Genomic DNA, 15,997 nt, shown 5'->3' with positions numbered 1-15,997 from the left:
GTAGAAAGTAGATTTAGGGGAACCCTAAATGCAGTGAACTACAGGAGGATGGTAGTAGAGGAGTGACAAGTGTTGGATTGCATGTTATACTTACTGTAACAGTCTTACAACATTTATTGTACAACTTGTACCATTTATTTTCTTCTTTGGTCTCATACCTTATATAAGTATTTATTATTTCAGTTCACTTAATAGTCTTTTGTATATGGTAGCATATGGTAATCACACTTTTTTTGGCCAGAAGATTTACCAACAAACCTCACTATGGAAATTTTCAGGGTAACCCATGAGTTTAATCCACGTGAGATGAACAGCAAACAACTTATTGATGGCCTCCTTCTTTATCACCTTCTGAGATCATAGATGTCAGTACTATAAAACTGCTGATGATTATGTGCTTGGAGAGTAAGGAATTTGTTCATGCAGTCCAGTGCCTTGTTCCATCACTCAGGTATCAGGCTGGCTTGACCTAACCATGAATCTGAAGTTTACAGTGACCTTACTGTCAACCTGTCAGACATTTTAAAACTTTTGATTTAAAAGGCACACTGTCACCGTATATAAAGTATAAAATTCTAGTCCCGTGCTGGAGATAGAATTATAAAGTTTGAAAAATGTGTTATTGAACACCTATTCAAAATAGTTTAATGACTAAAGAATGAAGGAATTAGCTAATCTATGAGGTACATTTTATCTCTTATTTTGAATATGCTTTAGATGAAGTGAACATGAATATATTTTTTACAGTTAAGGGTAATTACATACATATGTAACTAGTTTTCTATCTTTCACACTAAAATTCAGACTAATAGCATAGGTTTTGTTTCTTAGCACTGATAATTAAAAAAAAAATAGTTCACCTACGCTGAGATCAATAAATGTCAATTATCATACATACTGCCCTATGTTTTGAACCAAAGAATGACTGCTGAAGCAACTTCAGGTACCATGGAAGGCCAACATGAGATAATTTTAAAATTGTACAGTTTCCAAATGACTAACATAGAAACCGGCTTGCATTATTGTTCTTCCTTCACAAATCAGGTGAAATCATCTTTGTTTCTCAATAATCATTTTGTATGCATCAGGACCTAAAAGTTAATAGTCAACGCTTGTTAAGATGTTGATTAAAGAAGCTAATAGCAATGCTTATTAAGGTATTGTGTCATAAGCCCTCATATCCCCTGTGTTTGGTAGTATAAATTGGTTTAACATTACTGAAAGGCATTTTGTCAATATGAATTAATAGCATTAACATTTATATGTCTTTAGATCCATCAAGTGCATTTCTAGGAATCCCTTTTAAGAACATAAACAGATACGTCATTAAAGATTTGTGTAACAAAGATATTCGTTACCATTTTGTTTATAATAGAGGAATATTGGATGCAACTTAAATATCAGGTAATGGAGGGTATTTAAATGTAAAATTTCAAATATATACAAAAATAGAGTAGATGTACTGATTACCTAACCTGAACAAGGAACTTTTTTTAAAAAAAGAAAATAGTGAGATATTTTCAATGCCAGGCATAATGTAATAATATATGGGTTAAAATTCAATTAGAAAAAAAAAAAAATTCAATTAGAAGAAAAGCATCTAAAGATGTAGGTGAGAAGCCATTGATATAATTTTTTGTAGAGTACTCACAACCCTGGTAGAATATAGCTTAATTAGTAAATTACAGAGCCTATATTGTGAAAATATTCAAATATCAGGCTGGAGGGCTTCTGATAAAATAAACTAAAATCTGGTTGCCATAAACAGCTTCTCTTTTCTCTGACCATAGAGGTCATCACTGCCCCATAATTCTTAGTCCTCCATGCTCAGCCAAAATGAGTAGTGGTAAATTGTAATGACCACATTGAACCTTTCATTTGGGCAGTGCTTATACTCTGAGATATTTCTCATACTATACTATTCCTTTTGGTAATTTTTTAATTCTTACAACCGCTTCTTCTCAGGTATTATAAAATTGGATGTATTTACCCCTTTCTTTGTAAAATACTCAGTAATTGGATACAATGTCATGCCATGCGAATAGGAAGAACAAGCATCCTTCTATCCCGATGCTTTTAAAGTTTATTGGGGAGACTTCCCTGGTGGTGCAGTGGTTAAGAATCCGTATGCCAATGCAGGGGTCACGGGTTCGAGTCCTGGTCTGGGAAGATCCCACATACCATGGAGCAACTAAGCCCGTGTGCCACAACTACTGAGCCTGTGCTCTAGAGCCCGCAAGCCACAACTACAGAGTCCACGTGCCACAACTACTGAAGCCCGTGCGCCTAGAGCCCGTTCTCTGTAACGAGAGAAGCCATTGCAATGAGAAGCCCGCGCACCGCAAAAAAGAGGAGCCCCCACGTGCCGCAACTAGAGAAAGCCCGCACGCAGCAACGAAGACCCAACGCAGCCAAAAATAAATAAATAAATTTTAAAAAAATTATTGGGAATCAATTAGTTTTGAGAAATTGTTGATCTTTATATAGAAAGTATGACTCATACAATATAAATAATAATATAAGAAATAATAAAAATGTGAACAATAAATATAATAATAAAATGATAATAATAGTTTTTTTGGGTTTTTTTTTTTTACTAAATAATACTGTGAACCAGCCCTCTGCTAAGCACTTGATGTATATTAATGGAATTTTTAAAGAGGATTCACATGTTGGTGAGAAGTGAAGAAAACAGTGTATTTGAAATGGATTGCTTGAATGGGGAGACCTTGAAAGTAGGGAGGCCAATTCAGAGACTGTTGGAACAAATCAGACTCAATGGATTAAACTTTTTTAAATTATTGCCATCTTGAAAGAAAGATTAATAGAATTGGTGGTTGATTGAATATTGGGAGATGAAAAGAATAAGTTAAAGATTATTCAAGAGATCTGGGAGCATAATGATAGCATAGAAAAATTTGTAGGAGGAAATAATGCATTTTATATGATGGGATAATTAGACATCTAATTTGAAATATCCATTTGTCAGATGCTATATGGGTTGGATTGTATCCCCCTAGAAAAGACATGTTGAAGTCCTAACCCCCAGTACCCCAGTGACCTTATTGGGAAATGGGGTCACTGCAGATGTCATTACTTAAGATGAAGTCTTACTGGAATACCATGGGTCCTTAATCCAACGTGCCTGGTGTCCTTATAAGAAGAGGAGAAGAGACACAGAGACAAAGACACACAGGGAGTAAACGGCCATGTGATGACGGAGTCAGATATTGGAGTGATGCATGTACAAGACAAGGAATCCCAAGGATTACAAGCAAATACCAGAAGCTCGAAAAGGCAAGGAATGATTCTCCCCTACAGGTTTCAGAGGGAACATGGCTCTGCTGACAACTTGATTTCGAACTTCTACCCTCCGGATATGTGAGGCACTAAATTTCTGTTCTCTTAAGCCACTGAATTTGTAGTACTCTGGTATGGCAGCCACAGGAAACTAATACAGATGCTGATGCTATTCTATGATTCTTCTTTTTAACTATTCCCTTCCCCCAGCTTCCTCCTTGGGAAAAATTTACAAAAACAAGACACAAATAAGTACATGGAGTCAAAAGTAGAAAGAATAGTGTGTTAACTTTTTAAAATATCTGTGCATTTACTAGTATTTTATTCTCTTATCATCATCATTCTTAAATGGGATTTTAATGTGGGCCAAATAATCTTGTTGGATTGTGCAGGGATAGGTCATTGGAGTGTGTGCTCTGCATATGCTTTTAGAGAGTAAAGATAATTATAAGTCTTTCCAGCTTGTTTGGCAATCTAAAATCCCATTACCTACATTTTCAAGAATATCAGTTGTCAGAGAAAGTAGAAATTTAGCCATGTGAAGTGGGAAGAATATGGGGGTCATAAAGTAAGGAAAGGAAACATGGATCACAGAGCATGTGGATAATGGCATATGCTCAAATGCTTTGAGGACTTGCTATAATAAAAAAACATCAAAAAGGGAGAGAGTAGTAAATGCGTGTCCCTGTCACTCTCTCTAAAGAGGTCCCATGTAAGCACTTGTATTAGTGCTGTTGTCTTAACTGACAAATTCAATTTTTTAATGATTGAAATGATATCAAGGTTGTATTTAATTTTAGTCACTGTTCCCTTTTCCCTTAATCTGCTCTTCTGGCTTGGTTTCTGACATATATATATATATATATATATATATATATATATATATATATATATATATATATATATATATATACACACACACACACACACATACATACATACACACACATATGTCTTACACACACACACACACACACACACACATATACACACACACACACACATGTCTTCCAGGCAGGAATACCCTTTGTTTTATTCTGACTGTTAAGTTTTGGAGATTGGTCAATTAGGCTACCAAATATTTAATGCAATTTGGAAGGTAAAATTGTTTTAAGTGCATGTGAACATGTGTTTCTTTTGGAACTCCCAGTGCCTAGGCCACAGCTTTTTATTCTCTTTTTTTTTAGTGAAAATTAGACTTTGACACTCATAGACTTGGAACATAAGTTCCTTTTCCAGAGGGTTTACACTGTCCATTTGGTTTCCATGCAAAACTCTCCCTTTGAACATACTGGTAAAGAGAGGTCTTTATTTCCCTCAGTTCTATTATCAACTGTGAAATCTGAGTGACTGTACACTTTTGCTGGTTCAGATGATTTATAGAATTGTTATCTTGTTACAGAATTAATCACAGCAAGAGAAAATATGCCTATGTGGAAAATTGATGCTGAAAGGGAAGCCAGATAGCTCACATTTGTAGTCTTGTAAATAATATACCTAATTTATAGTACTTAATATCCTTATTCAGTTATAATAATTTGATTAAATAAAATGCCAGAATATTTTAATATTCACTCTTAATAAGACGTTATAAAGCTATTTAAGTGGGTACTTAAATTTTTTTGACGTATTAGTTGTTTTCTATAAAATCTGAGTTGGCTGTAATCATAGTTCACATTTACTTTATTCAGATTTTAGTGTTTATTTTATTTTTTTTAATGAAGCATAACAGTGATTAATAGCTCCCCAGCTAAGAACATAGGAAGATTTGAATGCTTAGCCAAGAAAAAAAGATAGTTTGTCTTTCTGAATTTCTTTCTTTTTTTTTTTTTTTTTTTTGTGGTACGTGGGCCTCTCACCGTTGTGGCCTCTCCCGTTGCGGAGCACTGGCTCCGGACGCGCAGGCTCAGCGGCCATGGCTCACGGGCCCAGCTGCTCCGCGCCATGTGGGATCTTCCCAGACCAGGGCACGAACCCGTGTCTCCTGCATTGGCAGGCGGACTCTCAACCACTGCGCCACCAGGAAAGCCCCCTGTCTTTCTGAATTTCTGTGCTTCTTAGTTTGAACCATATGAAACTACCATTTTTGTAGGTCAAATAGAGAACTTCATATGGTTCAACCTGTGATTTAGTTTAGAATAATAATGTTCATGGTCTACCCTGCTTTAGCCACTTCTATGTAAGGCTATAACACACGGGCTATAAAACAACAGTTTATCCCATTTATGTATTTTTTTGCATAATTAAAATGGATTTTCAGATGTGGAACATAGTTTATTTCTTAATCCAGTGCTTTAATTATTTTATAGTTTAAGGTCAATTCATATTATGAAATTAATGTGCTGTCACTGATGAAAGTAGTATTCTTTTTATAAGTAAAAGTCCCCTCTTACTGCTTAAATGGATATTTGATTGTTTATTTAGGACAAACAAAATAAAGATAGAAAAACTGTTATTGGCTTCCTTATGGAAATAGACTATTCAAATAAAACAACATTCTGGAAATACAATATTAAATTAACTTAATTTGAACAGATACAAAATTGTTTCCTACTGGGGAATTCTGTCTTTTCCTTTAAGAGTATCTGCAGTTTATCACTGCATATCTATAATATAGATTTTTGTTTTGTTAGCAGCACAGAACACCTGCACAAATGACATTTCTTAGTAACACCACTCTTGCAGTTTTAGAAAGGATTATCCCAAAGGACATGTTAAAAATCCATCCTTCTAGGATAGCCCTTATTTTATATCAAATTAGATTACTAAACTAAGTAATTCAGCTTTCAGAGACCCAGATTATAGCTGTGTGTCTCCTTTCATTTTATCCCTATCTCAGTTTCCTTCCCTCCCTCCAGCCTCTTCGTCCTTCCTTTCATTCATTATTATGCCTGGAGTTGGTAAATATGGTTCAATCCCAGACCACTCTTAACACATAGTCTAACTCAGGGAGACATGCAAAGAAAATGTTATACAGTGTCCCTGTGTGAAAACTTGGTGAGAAATTCTTTATGTCATTTAATGTTAAAAGAAGTTTGTTTCTCTTAGCACAAATATGAATCCTGTTGTTATTAAAAAATGGAGGTAATGGAAAGCTAAAAATAAGTAAATCCTTTACTGGTTTAAGTCATTATTTTTCTTATGTAATAAGAAATGTGAAGGTAAACAGTCCAAGGGCAGGTATAGTGGCTCCTTTTATATTTCACCCTGCTGTACTTAGCATGTGGCTTTTATTTTCTTTCTTGGGGCTTCAAACTCAACATGGCTACTGCATTTCTGGGCCTTACATTTACTTTCCAGGCAGGAAGAAGAATAAAAACCCTCATTTTTGTGAGGCTTCCTCTCACTCCCTACAAAGAAGGGAAGTTCTCACCAGGGACTTCTGCCTGCATCTCATTGTCTAGAATTGTGTTACATGCCTGAAAGTATTTGTTTTCTGATCTCTGCAGTAGAGGAATGCAAGGGAAAGAGACATTGAAATGGGTATTGAGTGGCACCATAAAGCAACTAGTGATAAACCATTCAAGACTAGTAAATTTCAGGCCAATCGAGTTGGTCTTTGCATTCTGAAAGCAGATATGCTTTGAATAATAAAAGGATCCAAAAGAAATCTTAAACATAGACAAATTGATTTCTGATGACCATATTTGTTACAGGGAAATGTGAAATTAGAATGAAGAGGCAAAACAGACATACTGTGACCAACTCTAAAAAGTTAAGTGACCTGAAGACTTATCTTTATTAAATCTTTCCTTTCAGTGTTGTACATTACATTCTTAATTATTTTAAGTCTGTACCCCTTAATCGCTTTCACTGATTTCACATCCCCTTCCACTGGCAACCACCTGTTTGTGCTCTGTATATATGAGTGTGTTTTTGTTTTGTTTGTTTTTTAGATTACACATATAGGTGAGATCGTAAAGTATTTGTCTTTCTATATGTGGCTTATTTCACTTAGCCTAATACCCTCTAAATATGTCTCCTAACTGGCTGCTGGTGGGCTGGCTCCCTGGTAGGCACAGCCAGGTCCCAGGGTCTCTGACTGCCAAGCCCTGGGGGTCTGGAGTTGGTATCAACCTGCTGGTGGGCAGAGCCATGGCCTAGAGCATCCTGAGGGTGCCTTCCCACAGGTGGGGGAGGCTGGTCCTGGGACTAGTGCTGGCCTACAGGTGGGTGTAGTCAGGCTCCAGGGACTCTGGCTGCAGGGCCCTGGGGGTCCTGGAGTTGGTGTTGGCCCACTGGTGGGTGGGATCTGTCTTCTTAAATTTATTGAGACTTGTTTTGTGGACTAACGTGTGATCTATCATGGAGAATGTTCCATGTCCTTGAAAAGAATTTGTATTCTGCTGTTTTGGGGTGGAATGTTCTGTATAAATCTATTAAGTTAGTCTGATATAGCATGTCATTTACGGCAATAGTCCCCAACCTTTTTGGCACCAGGGACCGGTTTCATGGAAGACAATTTTTCCACAGACCGGGGTGGGTGTGGGATGAGTCAGGTGGTAATGCTAGTGATGGGGAGCGATGGAGAGCGGCAGATGAAGCTTCACTCGCTTGCCCACCACTCACCTCCTGCTGTGTGGCCCAGCTCCTAACAGGTCAAGGACTAGTACCGGTCTGTGGCCCGGGAGTTGGGGACCCCTGATTTAAGGCCTATGTTTCCATGATTAATTTTCTGTCTGGATGATCTATATCCATTGATGTAGGTGAGGTGTTAACGTCCCCTACTACTATACTATTGTATTAGTGTTGATATCTCCCCTTACATCTGTTAATATTTGCTTTATGTATTTTTGTGCTCCATGTTGGGTTCGTAGATATTTACAAGTGTTATATTTTCTTGTTGGATTGATCCCTTTATCATTATGCAATGCTCTTCTTTGTCTCTCTTTACAGTCTTTGTTTTAAAATCTATTTTGTCTGATACTTACATTGCTACCCCAACTTTCTTTTCATTTCCATTTGCGTGGCATGTCTTTTGCCATCCCTTCACTTTGAGTCTGTGTGTCTCTCTATATCTGAAGTGAGTCTCTTGTAGGCACCATATATATGGGTCTTGGTTTTTTTTCTCCATTCGACCATGCTAATATCTTTTGATTGGAGCATTTAGTCCATTTATATTTTAGTATTTTTGACAGGTATGCACTTATTGCCATTTTGTTAATTGTTTTCTGGTTGTTTTTATAGTTCTTTGTTCCTTTCTCCTTTTGTTCTCTTCCCTTGTGATTTGATGACTTTCTTTAGTGTTAAGTTTGTATTCCTTTCTCTTAAGTTTTTTTGTTTATCTGCGTAGGTTTTTGGTTTGAAGTTGACAGTTGCTTAAGTTCGTGTGCATTCTAAAAGCACTACTTTATTAATCCTCCCCAACATTTTATGTTTTGGACATCATATTTTACATCTTTTATTTTGTGTATCACTTAAGTAATTATTTTAGATATAGATACTTTTGCCTTTTAAGCTTCATACTATAGGTTGTTGATCCTCTACCTTTACTATATGTTTGCCTTTACCAGTGAAATTTTTTTCTTTCATAATTTTCTTGTTTCTAGTTATGGCTTTTTCTTTTCCATTTAAAGAATTCCCTTTAACTTTCTTGTATGGCTGGCTTAGTGATGATGAACTCTTTTGTTCGTCTGGAAACTCTTTATTTCTCCTTGCTGGGTAGAGTATTCTTTATTCTAAGTTTTTTCCTTTTAGTACTTTGAATATATATTTCCAGCCCTTTCTAGCCTGTAAAGTTTCTGCTGAAAAATCAGTTGATAGTCTTACAGGGTTCCCTTGTATGTAACTAGTTTTTTGTTTGTTTGTTTGTTTTTTTCCTGATGCTTTTAAGATTCTCTATCTTTAACTTTTGACATTTCAATTATAATGTGTCTTGGTGTGAGTCTTTTGAGTTCATCTTGTTTGTGCTGTCTATACTTCCTGGACTTGGATGTCTGTTTCCTTTACTAGGTTAGGGAAGTTTCCAGACATTATTTTTTCAGGTAGGATTTCTGTCCTTTTTTTTCTCCCTTCTACTTCTGGGACCTCTACAGTGCAAATGTTAGTATGCTCAATGTTATCCAAGAGGTCCCTTAAATTACCTTCATTAAAAACATTTTTTTCTTTTTGCTATTCCCATTGGGTGATATTCACTACTCAGTTTTTTGGATCGCTGATCAAATTTTTCTGCATCCTCTAATCTACTGTTATTCCCTCTGGTTTATTTTTCAATTCACTTATTGTATTCTTCAGTTCTGATTTTTTTTTTTTTTTTTTTTTGCGGTACACGGGCCTCTCACTGCTGTGGCCTCTCTCATTGCGGAGCACAGGCTCCAGATGCACAGGCTCAGCGGCCATGGCTCACGGGCCCAGCCGCTCTGCGGCATGGGGGATCTTCCCGGACCGGGGCACAAACCCATGTGCCCTGCATCGGCAGGCGGACTCTCAACCACTGCGCCACCAGGAAAGCCCTGATTATTTCTTTTTTTTATATATATATATATATGTATATATATATATATATTTTTGCATTACACGGGCCTCTCACTGTTGTGACCTCTCCCGTTGCGGAGCACAGGCTCCGGGAGTGCAGGCTCAGCAGCCATGGCTCACGGGCCCAGCCGCTCCATGGCATGTGGGATCTTCCCGGACCGGGGCACGAACCCGCATCCCCTGCATCGGCAGGCAGACTCTCAACCACTGCGCCACCAGGGAAGCCCCTCTTTTTTATATTTTGAAGTTCTCATTGAGTTCATCCATTCTTCCTCCTGTTGATTCCTTCCCTCTTGTTTCTTTTTCATTTCACTTATTGTTTTCTTCAGTTCTGATTATTTCTTTTTTATATTTTCTGTCTCTTTTGAAGTTCTCACTGAGTTCATCCATTCTTCATCCAAGTTTGTTGAACATCTTTATGACTATTTCTTTGAGCTCTTTATCTGGTTAATTGCTTACCTTCATTTCATTTAGTTCTTTTTCTGAGGTTTTATCTTGTTCTTTTGTTTGAAAAGTATTCCCTTGTCTCCTCATTTTGCCTAACTCTGTTTTTCTATGTGTTATAGGTATATCAGCTACATCTCCCAGTCTTGAAAGAGTAACTTTATGTAGTGCATGTCCTATGGGGCCCAGTATCACAATCTGCCACGGTCACCAGAGCCAGGTCCTCCAGGGGTATGCCCTGTGTGAACTGTGTACTCCTCCTGTTGTAATTGGGCTGTGACTGCTATGGGCGGGCTGGTGGTTGTGGCTGGCCCCTTGGAGTGGGAGTCACTTTGGAGGGGTGCCATTGCTGGCTGAGTTGGCCTACCAGGTGGGGTGAGGCAGGGGCAACTTTGGAGGTACTGGGGGTGGTGGTTTGGGCAGGGCTGGTCCTTAATGGAATGCTGAGGTGGGGAATTAGCTAATGCTAACAGTGTTAGGTTGATAGTGACAGAAATGATGCCTGCCATTGCAGGACCAGGTGGGAGAAAGAAGAGTAAAAAAAAAAAAAATTGGTACCTACCAGCACTTTCATCCACAGAGTTCCACCAGATCCCTGCCTCTCTGGCACATGTCCTAAAATTAGTCAATGAGTTTCCTTCTCGTATGACCCAGGTGCTTTTCAAGCTACTGCCTCTGCGCTGGAACTTAGAGCAAGTGAGTTTGTGTATGATCCCTTCAAGAGTTGACTTTCCATTTCCCACAGCTCTCTGGCTTTCCTGGATGTAAGCCCCACTGATTTCAAAGCCAGATGTATGAGGGCTCCTCTTCCTTATGCAGGTCCCCCAGGCTGGGGAGCCTGATGTGGGGCTCAGACCCCTCACTCCTCAGGGGCGATCTCTGTAGTTGTGATATCCCTCCTCCTTGTGGGTTGCTGCACTAGGAGTGTGGGTTCTAACTAGACAGTGTCTGTGCCCTTCCTAGTTGTCTTGATGTGACCATTTCTTTATATCATTAATTGTGGAAAATCTGTTCTGTTAGTTTGTTCTCAGAGATAGCAGTCTTGTATGTAGTTGTAGTTTTGGTGTGTCTGTGGGAGGAGGTGAGCTCAGGATCTCCTTACTCCACACCCTTGTTATTGCTTTTTTAAAAAATAGAAATAAAGCCTGCATTAAGAAAAAGAATTTTGTACAGTAGCATATGATATAGTATGATCATAAATAGAATTTTATGTGATTAGTTATATATGTAGTCTTGTTTGATTTATATAAGTAATCCTATTTGATTTATCTACAATAGTTGCAGGTTGGTTCCCCAGGAAGCAGGATTAATATGCTGGATGTTGTTAGTGAGAACTTTTGGGATTTACACCCATGGAGAAAGGGAAGGAAGCAGGATTGGGCTGAAGGAAAAATAGGGCTGTGCTGCAATCAGAACAAAGGTCTCAGCCATACCTATGGGGAGGCTGTTCAGAGCTGATCTAGGTTGAAGTAAGGAGGATGGGTCTTTGTACCCTTACATTGATCAGGCATTTGATGCAAGCTACCCCCAAGAGGTGACTTAATCTTGGGCAAAGTGATGTATAGAACTGAGAATAATTCCTGGAGAGGACTGACAGCTGACGGCAGACAGCAGTTGCAGAATAAATTCTTCTAATCTAATTTAACATTGTAACCATGGGAAAATCAGATTTAACCTACAAATTTTAGTTTTACGTTACGGTTTTTAGGAATATTACCCATGGTAAGTGCAAGATCTATTGATATGTGTTCTTTTTTTTTTTCATTTTTTATTGAAGTAGAGTTGATTTACAATGTTGTACCAATCTTACTGATATGTGTTCTTATTTAAGGCTCTGGAGTCGAACTATTAAAAAGTGACTTATTCTAATAAAGAGGGTTTTTTTTTTAAAGATTAATATGGAAGCGTCACCTTAGTCTCCCCTGCCTCCACAAGTGTTAATTCTGTTAAATCACATTTGTAATATCATTCTGCATATGTTGAATACTAAATAAGAATAATGAATTGTCTTTCAGTTTTTTTAGTTTTAAATTTAGTTTATTCATGGGAATATTCATTTTAGTGCATCTCCATAATTATCTCTGTAATATTTTGAAGAATTCTGATGTCATGCATAATTCTCCATCCTCTTGTCCTGGCTCATAAATTAACTGGCCTATATTAAAAGAATCCCCCCTTCCTTCCCATTCTTTTTCTTGGAATGGAAGCTTAGAAAGGAGAGAATCTGTCTTGGTTGTTATCTGTGCCTTCCTTGCCTCTTGGATAGACTGCTATAATTTATTTTCTTTTGGACTTTCCCTGAAAGTCATCCAGAAGCAGCAGTATTTATAGGTCATAGCAGCTCTACTACTGAACATGGCAGGGGGTAGAGGGGTGGGGCATATCTGGAGCTTGTATTGATTACAAGAACAGCAATCAGGTGGATTGAACTTAGATTTTACTGATTTAACAGAATAATCTGGACTTTAAATCTATGACCAGTTTGTGAGACTATGGGATCAGTAAAGTAATAGCTTTAGGAACATGGATTTTTTTAACAAGCATACTAGTTATAGGAGAGTCTCACCATCTTAAATAGCAAGGTTATACTTTTGGAGTGTAAATCCACAAGGTCAAAAAAATCAGTAATGATTGAAGCATCATTTTACTCAGCTGCCTGGGGCATTGTGAGTAACTTCATGTAATCCTTCATGTAATCCTGATACTGGTTGGATTCAAATAAGTTTGGTAGATTTTGGTAGAGTTTCTACATTAAGTATTTTCTTCTTCTTCTCTCACTCTTTCTCCTTTCTCTTTGGCTATTTGAAGACACAATCAGAATGGAAGTTATAGAGATGCTACTTTTTTAGGCCTGCCAAACTTTTTACCATTACCATTAGCAAACAATTTCATCTAATTGACGTAGGGTTCTCTGAATAATAATTCTCACTTCTACCTTTATGTAGCACTGAAGGTTTTGTACCCCTTTGTTCCCTAGGAGATTGCATTTATGAAGTTAGTTCCTTTTTTTCAGGTTCGTTTGGAAGCACTGAAAAAGTTTTTGTTACCTGAAATCTGATGAAATGGTCTGGTTTAAACTTGGAACAAATGGATTTTTGTTTTTTCAGTTTAGTTGATGACTTTGTGCCTATGGCATCAAAAGAGATGTTTTTGGTTTCATGTGATGACTGTAAAGTCCAAAAACAGGACCAGAAATTTATCTGCTAGCATTTGCTTATACAGGGATGCTCATTCCCTGAAACTATAGATGTAGTAAATCTCTAAAGTGCTAAAAAGTCCGTATGTAAGTAAAGCAGTTAGCATGCAAAGACACTGTTGCATATTATAATCTAGTAATCTTTATTCTACCTTGTAGAAAGAGTGACATTGCTTGCTTCTTTAATTCAGGTTTAAGCTAATTTTACATAAAAATGACCCATCTAAAAGAAGAGACCCTAAATACAGTGCTTAGAACAAATAGACTCTTAGAAATTATGTTCCAAATAATTTGTTTAACATTGCTATGTTCAAATAATATTGAGAAAACTTTTTTATTTTGTTATTTTTTAAATTAAAGTATAGCCGATTTACAGTGTTTCAGGTGTACAGCAAAGTGATTCAGTTACATATAGATTGTATACATACACAAACACACACATATATACATACATATACATATTCTTTTTCAGATTCTTTTTCATTATAGGTTATTACCAGATACTGAATATGGTTCCCTGTGCTATACAATGGGTGCTTGTTGTTTACCTATTTTATATATACTAGTGTGTATCTGTTAATCCCAAATACCCAATTTATCCCTCCCTTACCCCTTTCCCCTTTGGTAACCATAAGTTTGTTTCCTATGTCTGTGAGTCTATTTCTGTTTTGTAAATAAGTTCATTTGTATCATTTTTATAGATTCTACATATAGGTGATATCATATGATATTTGTCTTTCTCTGTCTGACTTACTTCACTTAGTATGATAATCTGTATGTCCATCCGTGTTGCTGCAAATGGCATTATTGCATTCTTTTTTAATGGCTGAATAATAGTCTATTATATGTGTATACCACATGAGAAGACTTTTCCATTTAAATTTTCCCTATTTACAAAATAATGTTTGCATACTATGTTTCAACTTACAGAGTACTTTGGCATATTTTTTGGTGATTATCATAATAATTACATGGAATGGTTAAGTCAGTTACTGTCCCTTATCTACAGATGGGTGATCTGAGGCATATGATTAATAAAATGGTAGATCTCACTCTAGTGGTCCTTCTACCACATTGTACTATTTCCCATGGATGATCAGTTGTTTTGATTTAAACAGGATTTCTATCTCTGCCTTGAACAAGCAAAACCTTTTTTAAAAAGGTAGGAATAGGTATTGTAGGATAAGAGATGCAAATCTTTTTGAGGCTGCCAAGAACTATAAAGTGGTAAGGTGGTCTGATCTGGGCAGCGTATCTATGATAAGTAGATTATATCAAAATAAAACAGGATTCCATGATCAGGAACTTCTCAAGGAAGCAAGAATGCTTTCATGATGGTGATACTTGGGCTGGATTTTGAAACTCCAGGGGGCATACTCATATTGTCTTCTCTATGAATGTTATCCTCTCAAGTTGTGCAACGTGGCAGTACTCCATCATGTATTAGGAATACTAAAAGAGAATAGTTATTCGGTGAAGAAGCTCTGAAGACTGAGGTCTTTTATTCTGCTAACTTTGATAATCAGTAAGTCATTTTCCCAGACAGAATCCTTTGGTCTTAAAAGACTGAAGTCAACTCTCACAGCTGTAGTTTCTCCAAGGAAAAATAGTCCTTGTATTTTGCCAAAAGACTTTCACCTCAATATTTGAAGAGAGAAAACCATGTCCTACAGTCAAATTGAGGATATTTATGCCCCTTCCAAACACAGAGAGATTGACTTTTTAGATGGTGAACTGTTTGGCAAGGTGACAGGAGTTCAGAACACCAGACTCCTTACCATATATTCATGTGATTTTTGCACTTAAGTTTTTCTAAATTCAAAATAGATTGTGAAGGAAGGTAACTCTCAGTTGGCTCTGAGAAATTTAAATTATGGTTTAGATCAACTTGAAATATCCTGGGATGATTTTAAAATGATTAATAATTAGCTATAAGCTTTTCATTATGTTATTATTTCTATTGGACACAGAAAATCATTCTTTTTGAATAGTTGATGATTTGTTTTGATTTGAAATTATAAATCCCAAAGATAATTTTCTTACCATCAATTCTGTGTGGTTTGGCAGGTGGTTCTCCCTAAAGATTATTTAAAAGTTTCTTACCTTTAATTGAATATGTTACAGAGCATAAAAGTCCACTAAGCAATGCTTCCAAAAGTTATTTACATTTAGTGGGTAATGTATAACCCCCTTTTAGAGTTGATGAACGGAGTCAATAATAGTAAAATAAGCTTAAATGAATTTTCAAGATGCCAAAGAGAAGAATAAATATTGGTCTGAAATGAATTAACAATAAATTTTGTATCTTATAGCACAAAGTATCATTTTAGAGGGAAAAGTTAATGATTTTAAAAATTCATGTTAATGCTAAAATTTTCTTTTGCTTTGCTACTGCTAACTTTAAAATTGGCCAAAAGAGCATTATTTGCAGTCTAGGCATAAGCGATATGTAATTTTACTACAGTAAAAGAGGTTGAAGCTCTTGTTACAACCTTCTTGGCCATAGATTACCATCTTGGTATCTTATCATATTGACTTAAAAGTAGGAAAACAGGGAAAACAGTATTTCAAGCAGCTTAGGTT

The 15,997-nt window shown here is 36.7% G+C and overlaps 1 protein-coding gene across 1 annotated transcript in view; it reads left to right on the top strand.

Annotated features, from left to right (window-relative positions):
* ADAMTS6 (ADAM metallopeptidase with thrombospondin type 1 motif 6) overlaps positions 1 to 15,997 on the top strand; it is a 273,337-nt gene that overhangs the window by 66,862 nt on the left and 190,478 nt on the right. The gene's annotated exons all lie outside the window — the stretch shown is intronic.

Source organism: Globicephala melas, chromosome 3 (assembly GCF_963455315.2).
Source record: "Globicephala melas chromosome 3, mGloMel1.2, whole genome shotgun sequence".
Classification (NCBI taxonomy): domain Eukaryota; kingdom Metazoa; phylum Chordata; class Mammalia; order Artiodactyla; family Delphinidae; genus Globicephala; species Globicephala melas.
This window is presented reverse-complemented; position numbering and strand designations above follow the sequence as displayed.